Genomic DNA, 24,023 nt, shown 5'->3' on the forward strand with positions numbered 1-24,023 from the left:
CCAGTAGACCAGCTAACTGCCCTGAGCTGGCAACGCTTCTTAGGAACATGGGCCTGACATGACAGCCTGACCAGGAAAAAATTGTGTATGGAAAACTATAGGACCCCCGCCATTCTCTAAAAAGGTAGGGGGCATTTGCAAGACAAAGAGCAAAGGTGTTGCTGAACCAAGCAAGCTTAGTTACTCCTTCCACATTTGCTCATCAGACAGGTCCACTTTCAGTCCCCCAGGGTATGGGAAAAGAGAGAAAAAAGGCTGGGAAATGTGTATAGGGCAAATTATTCCTCAAGGACACCAAGATGGAGAAAATGGATTTTCCCGTGAAAAGTGGATGGAATTGGAGTCCAAAGTAGGTAACTGAATGTGATTTGCCTCCCCCCACCGCCACAGTATGATTTTTCTTTTTTGGCTCTCTCATCATTTTGTCTTAAAATTTCACAAGATTTTGCATTCTGTTCCACAAGATTTCATAGAAAATGCTCTGGCCAGGTCATGTGAGAGATTTTACGTTAGAGATCGTTTAGAGAAGTCTCTGAAATTGCACAGATCTGTGCTTGAGTTCTGCCCTTCCAGTTGGAATAAGTTGTCTGTGTCTCAATGTCCTCATCTGAAAAATGGAGCTAATGACTGTACTTTCTTAGTGGGACGTCGGAAAACGATCAGAAAAGACAGATCGGAGAGAAGGCTCCTGCATGCAGCAAGCACATGCAGCAGCAACAGTGTTATATGAACTGATGTTCACGATCATATTCTGGAAAGGTTTCGGGTTTATGAAATGGTCTCATGCCTCCTGGTCCCTCACTGAGAAGCCTGTGGTTCATGTTCTCTATTAAGAGAAGCTTTGTTTTTGCCCCTCCGCTGAATGACCCTTCTCTGCCTTCTGAGACAACTCATCCTCCTCCTTCAACCACACCTGGGTCCCTGTCTACTGAAGGCCTGTGATGTGAGAGTTTGGGAATGGAGTTGGAGAGGAGCAAAGAGGTGCAAAGATGACCCCTCCAGAACTTCTGTCAAGTGAAAAAGCCTCTTGTTCACAAGTGTGGTACAGCGAGGAAGCAATACAGACAGCAATGTCTTTCTTGTAAGCTGGAGTGGGGATGGAGTCTAAAACCCTCCGTCCCAGCCTGCTGTGGTCCCTCAGGAGTCTGTCTCAATATGTCTGCTAGAGACCTTCAAAAGAGGATTACCACCTATGATCAACATTTACAAAATTAGGAGAACATCAGTATGAGCAGATGTGGTCACTGGACCCCATGCGAGAATGAATTAGCCTCCGTGAATCTCAAAAGGTAGAATAGTGAGGGGAAAAAGGATATACAGCTTATTTGTAGGGATAACTGCCTCAGAAACACATTACCCACAGGGACTGATGAAGTCTAAGATACAGATAACTTAAATAATGTGATGGATAAATTCATAAATAATACCAATAGCTGATATTTATTGCACAGTTACTATAATACTAAGTAAGGATTTGACTTGCATTATCTCATTTAAAAAATGACAAGATTCCCATAAAGCCTAGAACAAAAGGAGTGTGTCTTAGGCTGAGTTCTCTGGGAAAGCAACTCTGAGGCAGAGATTTGTGGGCAGGAAGCTGACTAGGGAAAGCTCACAGTAACACTGTCAGGAGCCAGGGACACAGGGTGGGCCGGAGAGAAGTGGAAACAACGTAGTCACAAAAGTCTCAAGCGATCCCACAAGGAGCTATGAAGCAGAGATGGCCCTTTAGGGATACCCCCAATCCAGGCAAGGGGGCCAAGACTTACATCCCTGCAATGACCAGTCACAAGGTACGTGCTGATCCTGAGAAGGGGACATAACCTTGGTGAGGCAGCACCCTTCAGCAGAGGGCAATCCCTATGGAGACACTCAGCTGGGAGCTGACAGCAGCCAGTGTTCCCGGTAGTTGGGAAAATGAGTGTCTTGGTCCTTAAGTGGGGATCAGGTGGCACACCACAGTATCCATTCCAGGGAGAGAGGAATGAAAGGAAGCTCAATTTATTGAGCCCCTTCTATATCCCAGCCTCAGTGCAAGGTCCTTTTCTTCTTGTCTTTAATCCTGCTCTATAGGGATCAGTGACTTCTTCCAACCTTCAGGGAGATTTCAAGATCCCCTGCTCCCTCTGACCTAGTAGGGTTCTCAACTGGGGATAATTTTGCTCTCAGGAGACATTGCAAGGGTTGTCTAGAGACACTTTTCTTGTCACAATTGGGAGTGGGAGTGCTACTGACATCCCACAGTGCACTAACTACCATTCACAACAAAGAATTATCCAATTCTGTATGTCCACAGTGCTGAGGTTGAGGAACTCTGCTGTATCCCATGGGAAGAAGAACATGGGACTGGGCCGCAGTAGCTGGGCGAAGAGTTTTCAACCACATGGCTTGTTCTCTTGGCTTTTCCTCTCCTGGTTCTTTTGGCATCTCTAAGCCTCTTGAATTTTCTGAGTGGAAGGCCTGATCCATATGATTGGTATCACAAGATGGGTCTGGGCATCCCTTTGGCACACTGCCAGCTTGGCAGACCAGGTGGATTTCAGGGGAAGGATCTGGAGTTAGGGAGGCAGGTTAGACTGGTGTTGCTCTAACTTGTGGTGAGGGGATGCTTCACACCTTTGCTTTATCTTTTTTTTTTTTTTAAGATTTATTTACTTATTTTATATATATAGAGAGAGTACAAGTGGGAGGGGCAGGGAGAGGGAGAAAAATTCTAAAGCAGACTCTGCACTGAGTGTGAGGACCAATGTAGAGCCCAATGTAGGGCTCAATCTCACAACCCCGAGATCACGACCTGAGCCAAAACCAAGAGCCAAGAATCGGACGCTTAACCTACCACACCACCCAAGTGTCCCTTCATACCTCTTCTTGCCATCAGAGGAGTAAGCCTTATCCAAAGGCTCGGATAAGGTTGGTAGGGTAAAGGAGCTCAGGAGGCTATGTTTTTTCTGGGTCTTTGGCCAGAGGAGCAATGGCTCTCACAGCTTTTAGCTTACCAGTGTGTAACTCCACTTAGGGCTACAGTCATAAACAATGTGAATTTTCCTGGAATGCAGTTCTTCAACAAACTCCTCCAGCTGATGGGGAATACAGGATCCCAGCCACCTCTACCTTTTCTCTCAGAAGAGTAACTAAAAAGAGTCATTACTGTCACCATGTTAGAGATGAAAAAATAATGGGTCATACAAACCTGTCTACCAGTTAGTCAATGGCAAGGTCAAGATTTCTAAACCAGATCTGTCAGGTTACAAAACCCATTATCATTTGTATAAGAGACACACATACTCTTTGAAAACAATTAGAGGGGACATGCACGTCTTCCTATATGTCCCTTGGTACCCTAAGATACAGGCTGGGCTGTACAAACCTTAGGCTGGACCCAGTCTCCTAAGCTTTCTGTTCTTTGGCTGTTTGAAGTGTAAAAACTCTGAGCTTTGCAATTTCTAAGGGAAGGCAAGAAATGAAAGACAGGCTGGGTGATTTATATAAAGTGATAATGTGAGCCCATCTCCTTGCAGCCATCATTTTAGTCTGCAATAAAAATGACTGGTCTGACACCCTCCACTTCCTGAATATCCAGAAGGCCTAACTGCTTGGACTCTCAGACATAAAGCTCTCTGTTAATGGACCTGTCAATTTCTTTAAAGTGAGCAGTTTTTCATAACACTCCATAAAACAGGGGAAAAAATAAAATTAAAAAAGAACATAGAATTTAACATGAAAATACAGGCATCGTTTACTGAGCATGAGCTAAAAGCAGCAGAGAAAGAAACTAATAGAGGAACAGTGGCTGGTGATGGAAAGTAGAGAATTGCCCTGGCAGAGGGTTCTGTACCTGCTTAACAGGGCTCCTATTTTTAGCAACTTAAAAAAAAAACAGCCATTAAGTATTAAACTTAAAAGTAAAAGGCTTTATGTTCTTCTAATAACAATCTAGTATCCTTGTTATGATAGATTTACTAACCTCAATTTAGACTCTGAGAGATCAGATACATATTCCATAAAACATATAGGGAATATATTACTGAGCAAATATATAGTAATAGATTACATAAATATCTATGCCCTATTAAATTTTCAGTTATAAACTAGGCTCTTTTCTTGAGCCATTCTAATTCATGAAATTATTTACAAGTTTACAGACACCAAGGAACTGGATATACTGTGTTATGCAAATGCTTTTTTCCAAATATGGAAGTCATAAGAACAGAATACATTTAGTGATCAACATAAAATTACAAAGATTTCAAGGCTTCATTAATGGCAGCTGTTCACAAGATACTTGGAAGTTTTCGATGATTTTTATTAATTCTCTATAAATATAGCTATTCCCCCTTACCATCAATCTGTTATCATTTGCCCCAACTTTTAAGTCTGTTCAAATATAAGTTAGAGGTTATGTTCCTACATAAAGTAAAATCTGAGAATGCAGAGGCTAACCTCAACATGATGGGTTTATAATTTTTCTTTAGAGATAGTGTAACCCAATAAGCAAGCACTGGAATTTGAGTCTGTAGAAATGGGTTAGGGTTTCATTCTGTCACAATCAAACCGTGTGACTTCGGGGAAGTCACTGAACCTCAGTGTAGCTGTTTTTTTAAATGGAATTGGATATGCTAAGTGCTGCCCTACCAACCTCTTAGGATTGTATGTGAGATGGTTATTCAAAAATACTTTGTCCACCGAATGAAATTAAACAGGATATCATCATGAGAAATATGATTATATATTTGGGGAATGTTCTTTTGACAAAGAAAACATGATCAAGTGCACACATATTCTCCAATGAGAAGGTTTATTGCCTCACCATGCCTACGGCTACCATAGGTTATGAAGATATTGTGAATGCTGCAAAGCACTATCAAAATTATATAATAATAATAATAATAATAATAATAATAATAATAGCAAGAATATAGCAAGGGATCATTACTGAATCATGTAAGTAGAAAAAATATACAGAGCATGCAGTTAAATTTGAATTTCAAATAAATAATGATTTTTTTTTTACCATAAGTATGCTCTAAATATTGGATGGAACATACTTACATTAAAAAATTATTCATTATTTACCTCACATTCAAATTTAACCGGGCATTCTGGGTTTGGGTTGGTTCGATTTGGGGTGGGGGGATGGGACTAAATCTGGTAATCCTAAGGTAGAAGGGCTTTGAGAATTCTTTATCCCCCTTCCCCAAGCATGACACTTGATCACTGAGAGTATTTACCTCTTGTTTCATTCCTCATTTTGTTTATCTCAATTATTAAGAGCTTCCAAGATGCCCCCTCTTATGGCCACTCCTCCTAGGTCTCTAAGCTAGGACATTATTCTTCTCCAATATATTTAATAGTGAATTTTTCTTCCCAACTAAACAGTGAATTTATTGAGGGGAGGGACTTACTCATTTTGATGTAAATGAGCCTGGTTCAATGCCTGGTACACAGAAGGTAACCAGAAATGTTGTATGAGTTAAAGACCACCACTTTTCTTCTTCCTCTATGCTCTCATATGGGACCTTGCTCATAAGTCTGCTTCTTAAATGATCAAGAACCAATGGACAAGTCCACAATGCATGTCTCTAACCTGACCTTCCCCACTGACCTCTAGATCATGTCTCACAACAAACTACCAGCTATCTCCACCTAGATTCCCATGAGCACCTCAAATGTAACATCCCCAAGACTGAACACATCTCCTTCTCCTTAAGGCTACTTCTCCCTTGGCATCATGTCTTATAACCCAGGCCAGAAAACCAGAGTCCTTCTAGACTGCTTCCTCTCCCTTAATTCTCTCATCATTAAGTCCTTTTTGTAAAAAAATTTAAAGGAGCTTTTTATTTTTTAAAAATTTTTTATTATGTTATGTTAGTCACCATACAGTACATCATTAGTTTCTGATGCAGTGTTCCAAGATTCATTGTTTGCGTATAACACCCTGTGCTCCTTAGAGGAGCTTTTTAAAAGAAAAGCTCTTACTCAGCTGGGTTGGCCTATGGCTAAGGTATGGGTATGTTTAAAAAGCCCTCCATTTGAGAGGTGCCTGGGTGGTTCAGTCAGTTGAGCATCTGACTCTTGGTTTCGGCTCAGGTCATGATCTAGGGGTTGTGGGATCAAGCCTTACATCAGGCTCTGTGCTCAGAGAGGAGTCTGCTTGAGATTCTCTCTCTCTTCCACTGCCCCTCCTCCCCACGCCCCCAGCTCGCTCTCTCGCTCTCTCTCTCAAATAAATATTTATGAGAAAGACAAAGAGAATGAGCACAAGTGGGGGGCAGAGACCAAGGGAGAAGCAGACTCCTCACTGAGCAGGGAGCCCAATGGGGGCTCGATCCCAGGACCCCGAGATCATGACCTGAGCCAAAGGCAGATGCTTAACTATCTGATCCATCCAGGTGCCCCAATAAATAAATCTTGAAAAAACAAACAAACACTCCATTTGATTCACTGGTGTTTAGGAACTAGTGTCTTACAGAACATAGCAGAAGACCTAGAAACAGCCCCTCTATATGGGTTTACTCATTCCTTCTGAAACACGAAAATACTCCCAACTATTTTGTATTCATAATTTTGAGAGCCTAATAGCTTTTGACAGGGAATGTTATTTTCATTTGTGTATGAGGATTTTCATTATTCTTTGCACTGTTAGGTAAAATTTAGGATAACTCCCCCACATGCACACATACATACTTCAAGAATATATTTCTCATTTTATAAGGAAAATTATAAAAGTTTTAATATAAAAATTCATGTTATAGGTAGCACTTGTTTGTTAAAGTATTCATTTTATTACATGTCTTCTCACCTGCACTCTAAAAGCACCATTAATTAGTAACAAAAGCAATAGGGAAAATAAAGATTTTGGATTATTGGAGTTACTTGTATACATACACACACGTGTGCATACACACACTACATATATACATATACATACATACACATATACATGTACACACAAGAAAACTAGGATGGTTTGTCAGCTAGGGATGTATAGATGTCCTGACTTACCTACCATCTTTCTTGCAATATGCATCAACCCCAGAATATGCTTAAAACCCAGAATGGAGATTAATTGTAAATACTCAAAAACACTCCGAATTTGCTATCCCTCTAGATAGCAAGCCACTTATATCCCATCCTGCATCCTCTCACACAGAAATGGTAACTCTGAAAAATCTTACAATCGATGAAAAAATGTTTTTTTTCCTCAACTTTTAAAATAAATGGCTTGCCCAGGGGTAAGACCTTTTATACCATCTTAGCCAAGAGCAAATTTCCCTAGACAAATTGGCTGGCTGCTTCCTGAATTCTCAGCTGAAATTGAGGCACTCCTATTATTGATATTATCTGGCCATGCCTTTTTTTTTTTAATCCATATATTTTGTTTCACTGGAAGAAAATTAGATTATATTAGGTTGTGTACAACACAGAGCTTCAAAACATTCACCCTGTCAAAATAATTTCTTAATTAGTTGTACAACATACTTTTTCGAGACAGAACTTGTCAGAAAAACATCCTGCAGTGGGGAGCTTAAGTGAATTCATTCTCAGGATTTTAATAAGACTACATTTCGCCTCCTATATGGAGGGGGAAGAAAGTAATTGTCTGGCAATTCTTTGCTTCCCTGGAGACCCACTTCAGGAAAAAAAAAAGTTTCAGCTACTTTTTATAAAGAAATTCCTTACATTTTTGTTAAGAAAATAAAAACTGCATTAGGTTATCATATGTTGGGTTGGTGACAAAACTTATAGAATAAGGTGTTGAAAGGAAAAAATAAACCTTCTGCCTCAAAAATAATATCCACTTATAAGTTTATATAAAATGAACTGATTAAATACAGGGATCCAACTAAAGAACACACTATGCTGGGGCCGCTTGGGTGGCTCAGTCGGTTAAGTGTCTGACTCTTGATTTCGGCTCAGGTCAAGATCTCAGGGTCATGAGATAGAGCCCCATGTTGGGCTCCACGCTGGGTGTGGAGCCTGCTTAAGATGCTCTCCCCCTCTCTCTCTGCCCCTCCCTCACCCACCTCTCTCTCTCCCTCTCAAAACAAAAAAAAAAAAAACAAAAACAAAAACACAACAGAACACACCATGCTGTACCTGCAACTGATGTAAAAATATTTTACCACTCAGTCCATAAGTACTTTAAAGACATTGCTTTATTTATATCAAGCATAATCTATCAAAGTGCTTAAGGTCTGGAAAACAGAAGATTTGGATTTGACACCTTCAGTCATGACATTTCTGAGTAATACTAAGAAAATCAGTTAACTTTTCCAGACCTCCTTTCATTCATCTATAAAAGAGGCACAGTAATTGCACCCTACCTGGTTCACAGGTTTATTATGAGTAATAAATGTTGTCATGACTGTGGCCGCACTTTGGAAACTCAAAAGCAGCCAGTACTAGGTGCAATTCACTTACTAGGTGTCTACTCTGGGTCAGGCACCATTTTAGATGCTTTCTATTTAATCCTCATAAATGGAGTGTGGACACAAATTCTTCTGAGGATAAATCAAGACTCAAGAGCTTAAACAATTTGCCCTGAATCAAACATCTAGGAAGCAGCAGAACTGAGATTTGAACCTGCATCCATGGGACCTATGCCTGCCACTGCCCTTTCCTGCTCTTCCTCATTCCCTTCTCCTACTTTTACTCCTCAAAATCCCCTACTGGGCTTTGGTAGAGGGCAGGGAGAAGAGCCTGGGACTAACCCTTTACATAAGCAAGGCATGATCAAGATGTGTTGTTCCTGGAAAATTAGTCCCTTGGAGGACTGTCAATCACTCCAGCCTGAAGTGGGACTTGGGCTTGGTTACTCAATCCTAATTCAAAGGAAATTTGTAAAATGGGAATGTCAGGATTCAGAGTTGGGGTCTCCGAAGCCATAGGTGTCACAGTTAAAAATAGAGGCAGTTTTTCCCCTCATTACCAACCAATGTGGTGGCCATGAGGTAATGATAGGTTTTACTTGTCATGCAAATATTAACAAGCACCTGCTTTGTACAAGGAGCTCTGATAGTTATCCTAAGGGATAGTCAGAAGTGTAGGCCTTGGTTCCTGTCCTTACAGAGGGCAAAAAAAGCAAAAATAAACACATGAGAAATAAAATGGAAATACATGATTAAATTGTTTAAGAGAATAGTTAAGAAGCCATCATAGGACCACGCACATCTTTGGGGTTTCAGGAAAAAAAAAAAAAAAGCCATCCTAGGGCATCACATAAAAACTGTCATTCATATGGTACAGATAATAAAGTGTTGTGAGAAGTCAGATGGGGAGACTGCTTTCAGGCCAAGAGGGTCAGAAATGCTTTAAGAAGGAGATCAAATTAATCCTTCATGGCATTTTAGGTACTTTCATTTCCTCCCACCTTAAACAGAGCATTTATTCCTGGCTCCTTGCAGTATCTTCTAAAACATACCCATTGGCCAGAGTTCCTTGTTGTGTGGGGAAAGCGGCTATTTGAACACATCAGGGCCAATGTGTCATTAATGCCTACTTCATTAAGGATCACAGATCCAGACCACTAAGCATTAAGTAGGCCCTGGAGAACAGATGGGAGAGGGGGGAAAAGACTGTGGGTAAGAGGGAACAGCATGTGCTAAAGCAGAGGAAGATGATGGTAACACACCATTCGAAGACCGAAGGTAAGGTTATCTGGCAGGAAGAGGAGCTACAGAGGGCAATGCTGAGAGAGGAGGAGAGCCGCTGGGAAGTTAAGACTGGAAGGGTGATTGAGAAGCCCTCAGGAGCCAGGCTAAGGAGTTAGAATTTCATCATTTGGGCAACAGGGTACCACTGAAGTTTAGGAACTCAGCATGGTCAGAGATAACTGTGCAAATGAATTAGGGGAAGTGTTCAGGAGAGATCTGGTCCAGGAGACAGTAAAGAAAAAGCTCAGGTGACAGATGAGGAGGGTCTGAGCAACGCGTGTGGCTAGAGTCAAGTGAGCCTGCTATAGAAGGGGCTGGTGTAAGTAAATGGATCTGATGAATGACTGGCTAGGAGGAAAGAGGAAAGAGTAGGGGTAGTGGGAGATGAAGAATCAGATAGGGGAAGGGTATGGATCATGTAACACCTTATGGGCCACTTAAGGACCTGGGTTTTTACTCTGACTGAGACGTAGATTCACTGAAGGGTTTTGAGCAAAGAAGTGACATGATCTGATGTATGTTTTAAAAGGATCATTCCAGGTACTGTATTGAGGAGAATATGTAGGCAACCAACACAAAAGGAGAAAGACCAGCTAGATCTCAGCAATGATTCCAGGAAGAGGTGACGGATGCTTGCACCAGAATGGCAGTGGTGCAACAGCTCCCACTGCAGGAACACCGCGCAGAACATACATTCCAAGGACAAGGGAGGGGACAAGAGCCTCTGCTCAGGTCCAGCTCATGGGCAACATGCTGTCATGTCTTCTTGAAGACCTCCTCCAGCACTACTACTGACCACGTTGCTTAGGACTTCACTGGTCATTTATTTATCCATTTACTAAGCATTAACTATGCACAGAGACACTACATGGCCAGTCTGGTGCACTGGGAATACAAAGACAAGGAGGGAGCAATTCCTGCTCTCCAGAAGCTTATCCTTTCTACTCTTCTCTCCACAGGCCCATCTTCATACCACTGGGAGTTTAGTTTCCATCTCTACATTCTCTCATAGCTAGCTACAGGAAGAGAAAAGGAAATAGGTGGAGAAACCAATGATCTCCTCTGGCCATCTTCGCTTATCAAAATCCTACTTACTCCTCCATGGCCCAAATCAAATGCTACCTCCTTAATGAAGTTTTTTCTAATAAGTCCAAAGTGACCTTTATCTTTTTTTAAGTCAAAGCTCCTTGTGCAGGGCTTTTATATGGTCTTGAATGCACAGACTAAAATTACATGCTCTGTATACATCCTCAGCTAAAGTCCAAGTTACTAGAGGTCAACTTTCTGATTTAATTTTCTGTTTCTGACTTACTTTTACATCTGACAAAGACATAATTAAAAAACTGATATTAGGTGGTCAATGAACATTTGTTGAAAGAATGAATGAACAAAAACATAACTTACTGAAGGCCTTCTGCTTCTTCTCTTACCACTCTCCTTTCTTCCTCAGCACTAGTATATGCTGAGATTTTCAAAAATATTTTTGTATACTACTTATTTGTTTTTCTGACTATAGAAGCAATATATGCATTGGAGAAAAAAGAAAATGTAAAAGAATAAAAATACCCATAATCCCAGAATATAGCCACTGTTTAACATCTTAGCATATTTCCTTTTAGTCTATGCATATGCAAGTTTCAAACAAAATTGCCATCATGCTCTTTATAAAGTTTGTATTCTAGCTCAGAGATATGTCACAGCAAGAATGTCAATGCCCAGACATTTCAGGCTAAATTAACACATGCTGGAAAGGAGGCTGTCCTAGAAGATCCTTGATCAAATTGAAGAATGTGCTTCTATTCATTAATTCCACAATCTACTCAAGCAATGGTATCTCCTGGAAACTCAGTAATTGTTCTTTTCTTAAACTGAGGAAGGGGCACTGGTAGGACTCCCAGGTCCATTTGCTTCTGCTGGTGTTGTACGACAATTTAAATGCACTCTCTGTGAGGAAATGACTTGGACTATTGTTGGGTGCAGTTCTTCTGAAATACTGAGCTATTAATAAATAACCTCCTCTCACAGATGAAGAAACTGAAGCTCCAAGAGGCCAGGTCCCTGGCGGAGTTCAATTTCAAACCACTATTGTCATCTAAATCCAATCTTCCCATTTTCCTTGGTCCTGGAATTCTTCTCCTTTAGAACCAGAACTAAGATGAGGTCATGTCTAGCTACTGGCCATGGAAAAATATCAATAAAGGGGATCATCAATGCTGAATCAACTTCCAGGCCATCTGTGGTGATGTTTTCCAAATTAGGATAGATATTGGTTCAAGAAAGTAAGTGAGGTATGATCCTTTTAAAGACGCGTAGATTCTGATTGAGAGGGCAGGCTTGCCTGAAAACACTATCACATACTGTCCATGGTTATTTACTAGTGAAGAGCCAATAAGCATTGCAGGACAGGGCTGGTGCAAGCTGTCAAGGCCAGGTGGAAAAGGTAAAGCCAATAACTAGTGGGAAAGTCAGGAGGTTTGAAAGCCAGGAGAGAGCAGGTGGGATGCCAAAGCCTGGGAGCATAGCAGGAGTTTAAGGTAGGGGCATAGCCAGGTGTAAGAAATCAGAATAGCCAACAGAAGACATCAAAGTCCCAACTCAACAAATCCAAGAGATGGGCTTCTTTGCCAATCTGGGTTCAAGCAGCCAAGGTGTACTCACTAGGGTTGAAATACTGCTTTGGGTCAAAATGCTGGTATTCCTTTTGCAAAATCTGTGCTCCTGAGACCCCCCACCTGCACTTATCTTCAGGGCCTGACCTCTAATTCCACATGACCCCCAATTCCAGGACCTGTATCATAATAAGATGGCACTACATAACTGGGCTGAATTTAGGCCAGATGATTGTGGGTAAGAAACTCCACTTCTTAGCCTCATACTCAGACCCTTTAGTGTAGCCACCCTGTTAGACCCCATGAGATGGACTTCAACAATGTCTTTGAAGATACAGACTGGCAAAAATGAAAAACTTCTTTTATTGATTTATTTTATTTTTTTAAATAATATTTTTTTACTATGTTAGTCACCATACAGTACTTCCCTAGTTTTTGATGTAAAGTTCCATGATTCATTACTTGCATATAACACCCAGTGCACCATGCAATACATGCCCTCCTTAATACCCATCACCAGCCTATCCCATTCCCCCACCCCCTCCCCTCTGAAGCCCTCAGTTTATTTCCCAGAGTCCATAATCTCTCATGGTTCATTCTCCCTTCTGTTTACCCCCCTCTTTCTTCTTCCCTTTCTTCTCCTACCAATCTTCCTACTTCTTATTTTTAAAAAATATTTGATTTATTTATTGGACAGAGAGAGACACAGGGAGAGAGGGAACACCAGCAGGGGGAGTGGGAGAGGGAGAAGCAGGCTACCCACTTAGCAGGGAGCCCGATGTGGGGCTCAATCCCAGGACCCTGGGATCATGACCTGAGCCGAAGGCAGATGCTTAACAACTGAGCCACCCGGGTGCCCCAAAAAACTTCTTTTATAAAGGAGCTCATTGTTTAACCAATTGAAAGTTTCTAAGTACATTTTCAAATCAAACACAGAACCGAAGGGTCATGAAACCAGGATTTTGGTCACTACGGTTTCTGAGTTTTGAACTCAGTTTCTTTCTATTTAAAGTGAGAGAAATAGATTACATTATCTCAAATTTCATTTTTTAAATATGCATTTTAAATAATTTTAGATATCAAAATGTTGCAAAGACAGTACAAAGAGTTCCACTCTCCCCAGTTTCCCCTGATGTCAACATATTATATAACCGTGATATATTTGTCAAAACTAAGAAATTAACATCAGGACATCAATATTAACTAAATCACAGACTTTATTCACATTTCACCACATTTCAATTGACTCCAAAATACTGTTGCTTTAAAAAAATGAAGGCATTTGGTTTCATTTGTTGTTTATTTTTTGATATAATTTTTAAGGGCCTATTTCGGGGTGGAGGAAATCTAGTGGTGATGTATTCATACTTTGGGAACATGCTCAGGAAAATGTTCTGAAATGGGAAACAGATGCCAATCAGAGCTTCTAGGATAGAGATCCCAGGACAAAAGACTTGGCTGGTAGGGATGGGGCCAGCTTATTGTGGGTGAGAAATGAGTATGTGGAACGTTTTTACATTTTACTCATATGATTCCCATCTTCTAACCCCAACCCCTGAAATCTCAAAGTCTTAAAATATAGCAGGGAACCCTTGCTCCTGACATAGCAGACCTCATGACATACATACTTGACAATTTATTCTTTCCAACTTGGGGTTGTTTTCGCTTTGTGCTTTTGTTCTTAACAAGGATCTAGCCTGGATTAAGATGGTAAAATACATACAAAGGACCTCTAATTTAAATATGTTCACTGGAGCCCTGCAGTAATCACCATGATATAATTGTTTATGTTTTTAATCCATTTGGTGTTTTCCTCCTTTCTAATTTTCTCATTCATTCCATTTCTTGGAAACTAAGCATTGATAATTCTGAAAGGGATTCTCTTCAAGTGACGCCACTTTTAGAGCAAACCAGTTAATATATAGACTAGCACCATAATTCACTGAAGGCTTAGGAAGGCCTGGTATAAGCACGCAGGTAAAAAAATGTGAGTCACGAGGGGAGGGGGGTGGAGGAATGGGATAGACCGGTGATGGGTAGTAAGGAGGGCACGTATTGCATGGTGCACTGGGTGTTATACACAACTAATGAATCATCGAGCCTTACATCGGAAACCGGGGGTATACTGTATGGTGACCAACATGATATAATAAAAAATCATTAAAAAAAATTTTTTAAAAAAATGTGAGTCACTGTACTGACAAATTTATAAATATTGGTTCTTTTTATTCCTTTACTATTATCCCCATTTTATAGATGAGGAAACTGAGAATTATGGATATAACTTGCCCAATTCACACAGCCATGGCAAATGGTGGAACCGGGATCCCACCTTCTCAACTTCACAAGGCCCTCTTGTGAGAAAGTTGCACACTAGTTGTAAAGCCACAATTAACATGCACGAGACAATTAGAGGGACAGTCCACATTGTCATCAAAAAGAAGTATGAGTAATGGTACTTGGAACTATACACAACTATACAGCATTAATGTTTGTTTACTGTTATCTGGTGATTCCATGGACTGGAACTGTCTTTTCCCCTCCCCCATCCCACCCCCCAAGTTTTAAACTGGCACAGAATTACTCCCATTAATTAGTGGTTTCATCTCTTCCAACTCCTTTGGTAGAATACCAAGTCCATGTACCAATTGTAACAAAGAAAAATGAAGGGGATGCAGGCAACAGGAAAGGGACAGGGAAGCATTTTACATTTTTCAGAATCTGAATAACAACATCTAATGTTTTATGACTGGTTCGAAAGGCAGAGAATGCTTCTGGAAAAAAAAAACTTTCAAAAGTTTCCTTTTCAAACAGATTATCATTTCTAGAGACAAATTCCACTCTCCCTTTCCAAATCCATCCTTTTTTCCTTGAGAAAATATTTTTTAGAAAATAAATACATCTGGACAGTTTACAAAGTCCTCAGAGGCTGAAAAACTAGCTATAACAAGGACTGTACTTGACACATTTTTCTTCAGGCTAAGTTACTTCATTCAAGGTTTTAATGTTTAAATAAACTGCTGCCCAAATCAATAATCTACAAAATCATTCACTCGGGGAGAGGTCTTCAATCCTTCTACCCCATTTAAGGCTGATTTGTATGGTGAATGAATGCATTTTATTATATTTCACACAGTCCACTCCCAGCACTCCTGAAAGAGTGGTGAGTCTATTTTCAGCGAAGAAGCTAAGACAAAGCTCGTAACACGGTTCCACAAGGTACTTAGTACAACCAAGAGACTGAATCTGGTTTGGGCATGTGATGGGTCAGACATCAGGGAGATGTTCTTTATTCCTTGTCCCTCACAGGCAAAGTAGTGAGGGGGTTAGCAGGCAGACTTTGGAGCAAGCTGGACCAACTCAGTTTAAATCCCAGTTCTGCTAATTGCTCAGAGTGAGACTTTAAGCAAGTTGTTTTACCTCTCTGTACCTTATCCTTATCTATAAAATGCAAAGAGTAGAACACTTACTTCCTAGGTTATATAGTTGATATACAAATGTTAGCCTGTTATTATTTATCATAGACTTACAGAAAACATTTTTTTACAATACTTGCATTCCTAAAAAATATAGTTTCTGAGGCTCAACCCTGTCCCAGCTAACCCCTGCCTAAGTTTCTGAGGGAGAACTGGATGGCCGCTCCTGAAACAGCTCTGTGTTCCTCTTTTTTTAAATTTTCAATTGGCCAACATAGTACATCATTAGTTTTTGATGTAGTGTTCCAACGATTCATCAGTTGCGTATAACACCCAGTGCTCATCACAACACGTGCCCTCCTTAATACCCATCACCCAGTTACCCCATCCCCCCAAGACATTAAAAATAGAGCTACCCTATGACACAGCTCTGTGTTATGCCTCCCCCTTGTTTCCACACAGAGTGGAGTGTAATTCCCATTGTAGATCTCAGCCACCCCCAAGTTTAAAGGTGCATGCACTCTGTAATAAAAATTTTCTATTTTTCTGGTCAATATTTATTATTGGGAAACAAACAATGATCCCATAAAACTTATGTAACAGTGAGGAAAAGTTCATTAAAAAGTAAATAGTTGAACACTTAGAACCCTCGTTACCCCCGGACATGTTATTTTATATTATTTTATGTGGAGATCAGGGATGGCGTCCCTGACAAGGTGGCACTAATGTAGAGAACTGATGACATGAGGGACCAATCCATATAGAGGCATAAACAAGTTCAAAGGCCCCGAAGAGGGGATATACCTGATGTGTTCAAGGAATGGCAAGAAGCCTAGAATGGCTGGGAGTCCAGTGAGCGAGGGCGGTTGGGAAGAGCAGTAGGAGAGGAGGTCAGAGAGAGAGAGAGAGAGAGAGAGAGGCAGGGCGTGGCTCTAATGGGGCTTGTAGGCCACTGTAAATGGTTTGCTATTTCAATGGGGATTCATTGGAGGGTTCTGAGCAGAGGGCTGACTGACCTATGTTTTAGAAGGCTCCTCTGGCTGCTGGTAATGAAGAGATCATTAAGGCTCACTGGCAAATAGAAGCAGAGGGACCAGAGAGGTAGTGACTACAATAAATGATGGTCATCTATGATGATGGTTACTTGGGCTGTGATGGAGAGGGAGAAAAGTGCTAGATTCAGCTTGTATTTCAAAGACAGAGGCCATGGATTTGGTGACTGGCTGTGTGTGTGTGTGTGTGTGTGTGTGTGTGTGTGTGTAAAGGGGCTGTGAGAGAAACAGAGGAGACAGGGCTACCCAAAACTTTCATAACATTTCATGAGACAGAGCTGACTATGAGTTTCTTAGCCATATTTATTTGTATCTCCAAGGCTGAGTACAGAATATCAAAACCACATCATCACCTGAGAGCTTGGTTGCATTCCTTCACTAACTAAAGGATCACCAATTCAACAACATTCTGATCCACTATGTGCCAGGCACTGTCCTCGGTGCTGAAGATACAGTAGTAAACTAAGAACCTCTCTCAGCACAGGTGATGCAAACTGAATCTTAGCAGTTCCCAATTACTCCATACTATAGCCCTTAGAGTTGGCTAAGAGTAGCTAAGAATGTAAACATTAAGTGTGGACATTGTGAAGATCCACTTACTTACAGTTCTCTGAGCTCCCCCGTGTGATTTCATTGCTCCATGACTGCATATTCTGCCAACTCCTCTCCATCTGGCTGGACAATCCTGATCATTTAACCCAATTAACTCAACTTCATCTACTCCTAGAAAGTCTGCCCTGAATTTTCCCTGCCCCCAGAAAAGTTGAGTCCACTCATCACACTTTGTGACCTGGTCCATTATAGCACTCCGCACACCCTCTATGTTAATTAGCGGTTTGCATATCTATCTTCCCTGATCCACTACAAACATCTATACAAGGACCACATCTTAACTTTTGTGTTTGTGGAGCCTAGAACAGGACCAGACATATAATAAGCACTTGGTAAATGTACACTGAGAAAAGGAATGAACCAATCGATCAGATATAACTGCCAAATATCCTGTCCTTTAATTTCACAGTTGATTCCTAGAAGCTAGAAACTACAAGTCATACCTCTGAAATACCCCCAGTGTCTAGAACAGAGCAACTGTTTTAAATTTACTGCTTGCATTTCCACCCAGGGAGATCCCAAAACCGCATCTGTTCAAAATTTATTGAAAATATGACCTTGAGAAGGAGATTTTTGAGTATTTGCTGTTCCCTGAATGGGGCTCAAGGGCTGGTATTTTCTAAGTTGGAGAATCTGGAGAGAAACTTTTTTTTCTCTAGCCATGAAGATCTTTCTGCAACAGTAAAAAAATGGAGTCAAGCCAGGAAATTCAGGCTTCACACAACCCTCAATGCCTCTAGAGAAGAGTGGGTGTTTTTTGTTTTGTTTTGTCGGTTTTTTTTTTTTTTTTTTTTGCTTTTTGGTTGTTTTATTTCTTTCTTTATTTATTTGCTATTAAATAAGTATAGAAGGAATTCTTAAAAAGAAAATTAAAAACTCAGCTTCGGATACTGGTGTTCATTTTCTGAGACTAAATATCAACGTGGAGCTAAAGAACATTAAAGGTCTTTATCATGGAATGTGATATTGAACATTAAAAAAATAGGCACTGGGGATTCCTGGAAAGATGGCAATTTGAGGACATGTATCTGACTCATTTCCATTCTCATCTTCGAAATGATAAATAGATCATAAAAATAAAGAAAACCCTGTATCAAATTATAAATTGGGAAAAGAAAGGACATAAGAAACTTTGAAGCCTTTTTGACTGATAAAGTTCAGGTGGGCTGCATGGAAAGAAAACCAAACCATTTATTTCAAGGTTCAGCAAACTATGGGTTGTTTTTGTAATTGAATTTCACTGGAATACAACCATGCCCATTTGTTTATGTATTGTTTATGGCTGCCTTCCCAATAAAGAAGGAGATAGGAGTAGTTTTGACAAAGATAATATCTCCTGAAATACCTAAAATATTCACTATCTGGCCCTTTACCTAAAAAGGTTGGAGATCTTCTATCTATTCCTATACCTTTCTACCCACTAATGAAGAGCTCACCTAAGATGACGACATCCACTGACTGGGAGGGATGAGGACTAGTATTAAGACAGGCAGATGGACAGTCAGCAACCTCTGACTCCCACAATTGCCTCTACAAACACAGAAACACCAATGGCCATCCCAGTCAGGTAAGCCACAGCTGTGTGACTTCTGACCCACCTTTGGCATTGTGAGCCTTCACTAGGCAGAGATGGAGTGGTATCCAGATAATTCCTTCCTGCCATCAGTGATCATTAATTTTTCAGCTGAGAGGCATAGCCTCCTAATACAAAGCCTCTGAATTTGGCATCTGCCCTATACCCCCAGGCTGCTTCCAGTACACACAGGCAAAGGAAGAATAAATTTTCCCCTTTGGCTAGGAGATTTGAAAATGAGTACACACAGAATCTGACAAGACCCATGTCAGCCCCTGGCTTTAGAAAAGCACAAAACTCTTTTGGAAAGTATAAGCACAGAGAGAAAAATCACTAAAAAAATACAAACTCTCTACAGTTCACAAAATGAGGACCCAGACTGAGAAATCAGAGCTAAGGTCTTCTCAAGAAAATTACTATAAAATAAAACAATTTTGAAACTTTCTAGCTACTTTCTCAACATATGCCAAGAGATTATTGTGTTTATGAAACTAGAACAGGTAGTCACAAAGAGGGAAGATAACACTTCATTGAAGCAAAATAATGTCACTGCTAAATTAAAAAGTACAATCAAGTCAGTACATGGTGTTGTCAGGCCAAAGCAACACTGGCCTCCCAAAAGACAAAGATCCTTCCAGTTTGTAAAAGGTTTAAAATGTCGGCAACCAGGAAACATACAGAGGCATCATGGGAACAGAAAGGGGATTTCTACAGGGCCAACCCCAAGGAGTAAATTTGCACAAATATATGTACAGTTTATGCTTTTACCCGCAGAGTAATAACTTGCCCAATTTCCAACCATTTTACTTCCATTTCTTTTTCCACAACCATAGCAATTGAAAACATTACCAAGTAAAATAGGACGGGAGCATGTCTAGTTGGGTAAGCATATTCCATTTGAGGCTTTTCCCTTTTTTTTTTTTTTTTTTGCACGTTGCCATACAAAGTACTTGCCAAATAACACTCCAAAAGACTCAGATCGACCTGGCTGACAGTAATGTCCTAGTATCAAGATCTCCAATTATATGCATGCATATAAAATACACACATTAGGTGAGACAAGTGCCACTGTTAGATAAATCCAACAGATCATGAGAGGGAGGGGAGGGAGCTCAATGATTCTGGCCCAACTATATCCTGATCGAGTGGTTCTTAAAGTAGGGTCTCCAGAGAGCACCCGCATCACCTGGAAACTTGTTAGAAATGCAAATTCTTGGTTCTTACCTCAGACCCACTAGATTGGAAACTCTGAAGGGAGGTACCCAAATTTTGTTTTAAGGAGGGCTGTAAGTGATTCTGATACAAATCACAATTTGAGAACTACTGCCATCAGCACACAAAAAATAGGCTAATAAAAGGCCTTAGGACAGTGGTTCTCAATCTTGGTTGCATATTAGCATGACCTGGGGAGCATTAAATATTTCTGAGGCCTTCTGAATCCCATAATAATTAAATTCAAATCTCTGGGAATGGATTCATAGGACTCCAAACCAAGTTTGAGAACTACTGTTTCTTAAGCAAAAGGGAATCCCGAATGTAAGTAACGGCGCCAAGATAAGGAACGAAAATGCATGCCACCGAAGAAGGTATTGATAGAGACAAGAAACAAACCCAAGTAACAGTGTAACTTGGAATCTGAACTGTGCCAAGGAAATAAAGAAAGAGAGCTATAAAATTACCTGATCTGGAGAGCAAATGAAGAGAAATTCAGGCTGACGCAGATCTTTGAGCATTTCCGAGCCTTATATCGGGTGCACAGGGGAGCACACCTAAAAACAATGAAGGAAAAAAGAGAGTCATGGAAAACAAATCCCGGAAACCCAACACATCTGTGGTTCCCAAACTTGTCTGCACACTGAAGTCACCTGAGAGCTTTGAATGCTTCCGGTGTCTGAGTTCCATCTCCCAGAGAATGTGATTTAATTATACTGAATGTGACTTGAACTTGGGAAGTTTTTAAAAGTTCCCCAGATGAACTTAATATGTAAACAAGTTTAGGCACCACTACAACATATGTGGAATAGACATTCCAGAAGAATATGACCAAGCACATAGGAGAGGAGCAAAATCTAGAAGAAACAGAAGAAAATGATCCTGAGATGAAGTAAAACCTGTGCCTCATCGTCACAGGGGCTCAGTGGTGCTTAGCTGGAAGGAGGTGAAAGAAACCAACTCAGGTATAGCTTCATAAGTGGTTGAATTTCAGGGACACAGAAAATATCACAGAAGAAACCAGGCAGGGAAAAACTCATGTTAAAATTCAACTCAAAAAGAAAAAGGAGCAATGTCCACACAGTTCTAACCATAGATAGGAAGATATAAATAGTAATCTGAACACAATAACCTGCCAAATTCTCATTCATATGTAAAGGCAACTGATGATATTAACTTTGTGTACGGAGTAGAAGAGAATTGTGAAGAGTAAAATTGAGAAGTCAAGAATGAGGGGGTATTGGTATAAAAAAATTGGTGCTGAGTGGTGCAACCACTAAACCAGTGGGTTCTTAAATCTGGCTGCACGTTGCAATGCCTGGGGAGCTTCCAAGAGCACCATAGCCTTGTTACCATGCCCAGATATACTGGCTTAATTGGTCTAGAATCGGCCCCCCAAAAGTATTTTTAAGTAGTTCCCCCAGGTGATTCTAATGTGTAGCTATGGTTCAGAATTACTGTACTAAAACACAGTTAATTAAATAATTATCACTAATAACAATTATTGAAAGATATGTAATGAAAATAATTTAATAACGATCTGGCTCTAAACTTCCATATTATATTTACTCTTTCCTCAAGGGAAAAACAATTAAGTTAGTGTATTATTACAGTCTGAACAGCTCTGCCTGAGGGAGCTTCTCAGGGCCCACAAGCAGCAGCCCTGACTGTGTGTACACACATATCCCTCAGATGTTAGGGAATGTCCGCCTCCTGCCCCCACATGAGGCTCAGGTCCATGTGGGAATAAGAAAGTAGGGACGCAGGGAAGACTGGAGCTCAGGAGGCCAGGAATCTCCTGACGCCCCTTGTGTTTTCCTTTGAGTTAGTCTGCATCTGCGAAGGGAACAGGATCCCTTACCGGTGCCACCCTCAGATAATGCCTAAACTCCCGTGCAGGGTGTTGGAGAAGGCTGGGGACAAAGTAAATAAACAACAGGGATGTTTCATCAAAGGGAAGTGTTGAGTTTTCAACAGCACAAATTATGAAAGATAAATTCAGAAAGAACATAGAATATATGCAATTCCTTTTCTTTTTGTTTTCAATCTTGAAATTAGAGGAAAAAAGTATTTGTGGTGGTAAAATTTACTTAGCAAGTGTAACCAAGCAAAAGCGTAAGCGAGAATTTCCCGACCTCAGCACTCCTGACATTTGGGGCCAGAGAATTCTTCCCTGTGGGGGGGGGGGGCTGTCCTGTGCACTGTCCGATGTTTAGTAGCATCTGCGCTCTCTGCTTACCCAATGCCAGGAACACAACCCTCCCCTCAGAACCAGAAATGTCCCCAGACGTTGCCTGATAGCCCCAGAGTGGGCAAATCACCCTTGAGTGAAAACCGCTGGTGTAAACTAAAAGTTCGGTATTCAGAAAAATTAGAGATTCGTTTCACCCTCCCAAGTGTGTATTAGATATGATCCTATATCTTTACAACTTGTTCTTGACATTGTTAATTAGAGATAAAAAATAAAGTTGGTTCAAATACATTCTGGAACAATGTAAAGGTAACCATTAAAAGAAAGAAGAGAGACTTTGTATCCTCTAAATCACTCAAGATAGAAAAAGAATTTAAAAAAAAATGTCTATTTGTCAAGTGACATAAATTACTAAAAGCAGAAAGTTAAAGCAGGGTGACAGAAATGTGATTAGTGAAAATGAAGGTGAATGGGATAAACTTCCCTATGAGGATACAAAGAATTGCCTAGAAGGGTCAAAACCCACAAATTCAACCATTAAGGGGGAAAAAAAGACTTAAAGGCCATGCAAACTTTACTTGGCAAAGCAAACCAAAAGGAAACAGGAGCAGGGATGTTGTGTTCAAATAAAGGTGAAGTTAATGCTTCAAGCCTCAGAACCCAAAAGATTTATTCTGTAGTTAAGAAAGTTAAAATAATCTTGAACGCAGAAGACAGTAGAATAATGAGCTACTATTATTTTCTTCTTTCTACATTGCTGTGATGTCTAAACTTGACCTCCTTGAAGGCAGCAGCTGTCTCTTATTTATTGTGTATTCTCAGGACCACTGTGTCTGCCAAGGACATCACCTTCATTCACCAATGACATTTACCAACAGACACCAATGTCTGTTGGCTAAGTGATTGGGTTCACATGATCCATGGATCCTGATGAAGTTCAGTGATTTATTCCCCTGTGTCTCCACTTCCTGATCTCTAATAAGAGAGGTCTCATCTCTCCCACCTCTATGGTGTTATGTTTCATCCTCTCAGCCCCCATTTTTTTAAATGCCAGTTGCCTAAATTAGGCCTCAAAATTAGTATCAAGCTTACAGGATGTGCAGACATTAAGGATCTCCCACATCAGGCAGTTTATATTGAGAAACTAGTTATTAATCTGAAATGCTATAAGACCTATATTCAGCAAAACTATAAGGTAGTGTTGCTATGAGAACAGTCCCATCAGATGGGATTACATTTTGACAGCTCTTTCTAGCCCTGGATCTTTCAGAGAGAATATTGCCTTCAAATGGTAGGCAAGGCTACAAGCTCTTTGAGATTAGCCACACTGTGTTTGCCATTTTGCTATCCCTGAGCCTGGGTCACAGTAGGTGCTTAGTAAATGGGTGTTGAAAGTGAATTAAGGAAAGGCCCCATGTTTTTCTTTCCTGGATGGGGCCCTCGAAGTGCCATTCTTTCCCTCTAAACTTCTTAGTAGCTTGAAAAGAGTCTTAAAAATACAACCTCCTTTTGAATGAGGGGAGTGTGAGTACATGGAACAGTCACAGTGGTGTCACTTGATTTGAGCTATGCCTGCTGCACAGAGGAAGCCACAGGAAGGAGTATCAAGACACTTACTCCCAGTGGTTGACTCAAGTGTGCACCCATCGCTCACCCACCCATCCTGTTCCCTGCCCCTCCAAATTAAATAACACCAAAGAAAAAA

General features: G+C 40.6%; 1 protein-coding gene across 3 annotated transcripts in view; it reads right to left on the reverse strand.

The window, feature by feature from the left end:
* RORA (RAR related orphan receptor A) overlaps positions 1-24,023 on the reverse strand; it is a 1,262,587-nt gene that overhangs the window by 1,001,333 nt on the left and 237,231 nt on the right. For all 3 annotated transcript variants that reach the window (XM_045814466.2, XM_087859286.1, XM_087859285.1), the window contains exon 4: positions 20,595-20,684. The gene's annotated coding sequence lies outside the window, so the exon portion shown is untranslated. The remainder of the gene's footprint in view (positions 1-20,594; positions 20,685-24,023) is intronic.

This window comes from Ursus americanus, chromosome 36 (genome assembly GCF_024610735.1).
Source record: "Ursus americanus isolate L20-20 chromosome 36, mUrsAme1.1.p, whole genome shotgun sequence".
Lineage (NCBI taxonomy): Eukaryota > Metazoa > Chordata > Mammalia > Carnivora > Ursidae > Ursus > Ursus americanus.